A 5,384-nucleotide genomic window follows, 5' to 3' on the forward strand; every position below is an offset into this window, starting at 1 on the left:
CTTTTATGTTGACTTAAATAATTTTCATCATCTTGTTCCTTAAATACGTGCCAATGTATAATTAGGTATAAATGCTTTATACTTATAGCTCATTAAAAACTATAAGTACACAAAATGAAAAAGTTCTAGACGTCTGTTGCACACAGTGTGAATATACTCAATACTACCAAGCTGTACACTTAAAAATGGTTAAGACAGTAAGTTTTAGGTTATGTGTTTTCTTTACCACAATTAAAACAAACCATAAGAAGAAATCAAATTTAACAAGCTAGATAAAAACAAGATCACCAGATAAATTCAAATAAGAAACATTAATTTAGTGTAAAAGTGGTAAAGTTTTGCTGAAACTAAGTAGCCAATGTTGGATTTAATTACAATGTATACATGTAATTATAAAAGCATAATAAGATGCTTTTATGCATTTTATGTCTCAATTGTTGACCTAAATATTTGATTATGAGCATGATGGACAGTCCTTTGATTCGCAATCATTATCATTACCATAATTTTTCCTTCCATCAGGTTACTCATTTGAAACCATCAGTTGATTATTTTAATTGGTCCAACTCATCTAAAAATGGTTTTCTCCAAAATATAATATTGATAATTATTTTTTTAAAAAGCTCCTAACAAAAGTCCTTCATGGAGAATATTTGCAAGCTGATATGCCATATAAACACACACACACAAACACATCTGTCAATAATCTGAAAAAAGTGACTGCTTTGCCTAGCTTCTTTTGAGTTCAATATATGATACCAAGAGACCTGTAATGACTCAGTTTTCTCTCTACTTTCCTCTATTTGAACTATTGTAAAACTTCACTTATACCAGTGCCATGATTCATTTGGCCTTCACTTTGCATGAGTACATCATTTGTGTATCAAGTCAGCCAGCTCAGTTCTTTTTTCATCAGCCTGTGACAATTAAAGTAGCATGGTTATTTTTATGATGGAAAGTCAAAATTAATTTATTAAATAAAGACATAAATCTCATCAGTGAGCAGTTTTAGATTTATAGTTGGTAAGAAAATGCAATATAATTTTTACTGAACAGAAATCAAGATGGTTTTTGTATTTTGATGCCAGGAATGCCAATCTAAAACTACCACCAGTTTAAAAGTTAAATATTGACACATTACTAATCACACGGTACCAACCCAATTTTAAACACAAAGCACCAACACTAAAAGTATGTGGTTATAAAACGAACATCCCAGATATGCTTATATTTTATAATGTAAGTTTTTTTTCGATCATCATTGAAATGAAAACACATTATTACTGATGGATCATCAATAATACATACACAGACCTCTAGTTTGAGGAAAAACTGATACTATATACATAGATAATAGAAATCTTTAAAGAATTAGAACACCGCAAAAGTGGAGTGAGGAGGGCATCCCACGAGTGGGATAGCTGGTGCCAGTGCCCAGGCAGCTCAAGAGAGCCACCCCTGCAGAGGGTCAGCTTAGCTCAGTGTCAGAGCCAAAGCAGGCTGAGAGGATGGCTCAGCGCAGGGTGGCCCAGGTGGGCTGAGGATTGAGGGTGGGAGGGGCAGCCCGGCAGGAGGTTTCAGAGCCCACGTGGGGTGAGGGGAGTGTTCTTGCAAAGGCATAGCCTAGTGCGAGATGTTGGCGTCGAGGCAGGGTGAAGAGGATATTTCAGAGCCCAGATGGGGTGAGAGGCGTATCTGTGTAGGAAGGTGGTCCAGCACAGGTTGTTATAGCCAAAACAGGTATGTTACCTAATAAGATACAATAAGAACACAGCATCACTTCTGTGGTATTCCTGACAAAGACATATGCATAACTTAATCATGAGAAAACATCATATGAGGGACATTCTGCAAAATGACTGGCCCATATTCTTTCAAAGTGTCAAGGATATTAAAGTCTAGGAACGGTGGAGGAACTATTTCAGATTGAAGGAGACTGGAGAGACATGGGGAATAATTACATGGTGTGGTTTGGAACTGGAATCCTTTTGTTATAAGGTATGTATGGAGAAATCTGACTGGAGTCTGAGGATTAGACCCCAGTGTACCAATGTTAATTTCTCAATTTTGCTGTTTGCACTGGAGTTGTAGGGGAATGTCTCTGTTTGAGCTATGTCTCTGCTTGAGTTGTAGAATGTGAGCTATGATATTCAGGAGTAATGGAGGAATTGGATTGACAACTTCCTTTCAAATATTTCAAGGGAGAAAAGATCTTTGTACTTTGCTTGCAATTTTTCTGAAAATTTGAGATCGTCTCAGAATTTTAAATTTAATGAGATTGAGGAATGTTGTTTCTTTCTTTAAAAAAAGAGGACAAAAAATTCATGTATAAAGTCTGACCAACTATATAGAAATGTCTTGCAAAGTGGTAAGAGTTCCCATATTAAGCACTTATAATGGGTCAGTCAGATGTTAAACTAAACAGTTTGTGTATCTTATCTTATTTAAATTTCACACCAATCTTACAAAGTGGGTACTACTAGTATCATTTTACAGATGAAGAATCTGATGCTCAGAGAGGCTGAGTAACTTGCCCAGGCTCTTAACAAACCTACTGTACTGCTCAAGAAAAAAAAGATTGGAAAAAAATTTCCAAAAAGATTGGAGATTTTTTTTTTTTTTTTTTTTTGGTGGTACGCGGGCCTCTCCCGTTGCGGAGCACAGGCTCCGGACGCGCAGGCTCAGCGACCATGGCTCATGGGCCCAGCCACTCCGCGGCATGTAGGATCCTCCTGGATCGAGGCATGAACCCGTGTCCCCTGCATCGTCAGGCGGACTCTCAACCACTGTGCCACCAGGGAAGCCCAATTGGAGAATATTAATAGCAGTAGTCTCAGGGCAGTGGGACTACAAATAACTTTTGGTTTTTCCTTTTGTAGTTTTCAATATTTTCCAAAATATCTACAATGGCATGTTACTTTTGTAATTAGGAAAAAAGAGAAAGTTGTCATTTACAAAATAATCATTGTGGAGCGATGTTGTAAAAATATGTTGATTATTCAAAACCATACTGAACAACCCAAACTATTACTAGTGATACTATCTCTTAGTAGTGATATTATTGATGACTTTCATTTTTAATTTTTTGCTTCTCTGTAATTTACTGTTTCTATAATTAATTTATTCATTCAACAAATACTTACTGAGCATCTACTATGGTTTATTTTTATAAGAAGAAATAATTTTTAAAGAAAAAAATGTACTGTATAAGTCCAGAGTTGTAAATTTTATTCAAAAGAGCAAGGAGGAACAATATGTGTGCTTGGAAAAAGACAGGGCACCAAGATGTTACTAGCAGTTATGTTTCAGTGGTGAGTTAGTGGAAAGTTTATCTTTTCTTAATACTTTTCTATGCTCTCCCAGTTTTCAACAATATGTATTACTTCCACATTCTATTCATGGCTGTGTCTCCAGTGCTTAGAAGAGGAAGTGGCACATGGTAGGAGTTCAAGAAGATGTTTTGAATGAACGAATGCTTTTGATTACAAATACCAAAAATATACAGTTTTTAAAAACAGCAATAAGGAGTTCCCCAGTGGCCTGGTGGTTAGGATTCTGGGCTTTCAGTGCAGTGGGCCGGGTCCAATCCCTGATCGGGGAACTGAGATCCCGCAAGCTGTGCAGTGCGGCCAAGGAAAAAAAAAAACAAAACAAAAAACAGCAATGACCTTTATTTATTCATTCCATTACGGTAGTTGGCAAACTGTGCATTCAACCTGTGCTTTCCTAAGCTGGAGAAGACATAAGAGAAGGCCCAGGTGTAGTAGGGCGCTCTAGTGGCCATTTAATGGGTGGTGGTGAATGGGGAGAACCATGTGATGGGAAGACAGGGTGAGCAGAAAGAGGGGAAACTATTCAGAAGAACACCATAATGTTATTTTATTGTATTTATTAAGATTTCTATTCAACCTACTTTTAGGAGAATTGATGACACACCACTATACCAGCGTATACTGAGGACAGATCTTGTGTTGTATAGCTAAGTTTCTTGGTAGTGGTACCTGAGGTTCACAGAGGAGTGGGATGAGGTTGGGATGACTCAGTCAGAAGCTCCTGTTTTGCTTGTAATTATGAAGCTCATTTTTCTGGTTTTATAAAGTAACATGGATCAAAACCCTAAGAGGGACTGGATATTAGACCAGTGTGGGAGAGATGTCCCTTAGATGGTCCATGAATCAAGCTGACCACCCAGCATCCATCTCTCCACTTGGCTCTTCAACTCTCAACTCATTTTGGAGGGAGGTTATGTGCTATGTGATTTTGCCAAATTTGAAGATTCTCAAAAGTCACATGAAGTAGTCCTTATGTGTATCCAGGGATTACTAGAAGAAACAAACCTTGCTGGTCATCCTTGAATCCTTTCTTTCTCTTACAGCAATACATGGGCAAATTCTGTTTGTTCTACCTTCAAACTCTCTCCAGAGTCTGACTACTACCCAGTCTCTTATCTTACTTGGATTATTGCAAGAGCCTCTCAACTATTCCCTGCTTCAGCCCTTGGCCCCCTGGTATATTTTCCTCACAGCAGCTACAGGATTCTTTTAAAACCTAACTCAGATCATGTCTTCACCCAAACATCTGCAATGGCCACAGCCCTTATAATAAGGTGCCCACTTGGGTCCCACAACTCTCTCTTATGTCTCTGACCTACTTTTCTACAGCTCTCCCCTTGCTCGCTCCCCTCTAGCCATCTTGACTTCCTTGCTGTTCCTCAAACATGCCAGGCAAACTATGCCCTTGCTGTATCCTCTGCAGGATGCTGTCCCCACCCCATCCAAATGGCCCTCTCTCTCTTCCTTGGGATCTCTCCTCAAATGTCACCATATCAGAGAGACCTTTCCTGACCATCTCTGTAAGTGGAAACCAGCTCCCCAGACACCATCTCCTTTACCTTGCTTTTTTTCTTCATAGCAATCATCATCATTGGGACAGTTCTGCCCACCAAGTATGTCTGATTTTCCTAAACATATGATATGATTGCACTTCCTCACCTTTTGAAGTTGGGTGCAGCCACCTGACTGACTTTGTCCAGTGCCACGTGAGGAGAAGGGTCGTGTGTCCCTTTCGGGCATAAGCCAGTGTGCAGTTCACCACTCTATCTTCTCCCTCTCCCACAGAGACTGGCCATGCTCCAGATGGGGATTCTCCGGGCAGCCTGGGTCCCAGAGTGAAGCTGCACAGAGCTGAGCCCCCAGCTGACCTGCAATGAACACCCAGTGTAAGTCAGAGATAAACCTGGTTGTTTTAATCCACTGAGATTGGGTTGTTATTACCACAAAGTGACTAGCCTATCCTGACTGACACACTCTGCCATATTCCATACTTGTTTGCTGTCTCCCCCTCCCCCTGTCTAGAATGAAATCGTTTTGATGGTAGGACTCTAT

The 5,384-nt window shown here is 39.4% G+C and overlaps 1 long non-coding RNA gene across 1 annotated transcript; it reads right to left on the reverse strand.

Annotated features, from left to right (window-relative positions):
- Window positions 1–995: 995 nt before the first annotated feature.
- On the reverse strand, window positions 996–5,129 carry LOC117199368 (uncharacterized). Its single transcript, XR_007470640.1, has 2 exons — window positions 4,992–5,129; window positions 996–1,749 (listed from the first exon to the last, which is right to left on the reverse strand). It is a non-coding gene; the product is annotated as an uncharacterized LOC117199368 (long non-coding RNA).
- Window positions 5,130–5,384: the final 255 nt, after the last annotated feature.

This window comes from Orcinus orca, chromosome 12 (genome assembly GCF_937001465.1).
Source record: "Orcinus orca chromosome 12, mOrcOrc1.1, whole genome shotgun sequence".
NCBI lineage: Eukaryota > Metazoa > Chordata > Mammalia > Artiodactyla > Delphinidae > Orcinus > Orcinus orca.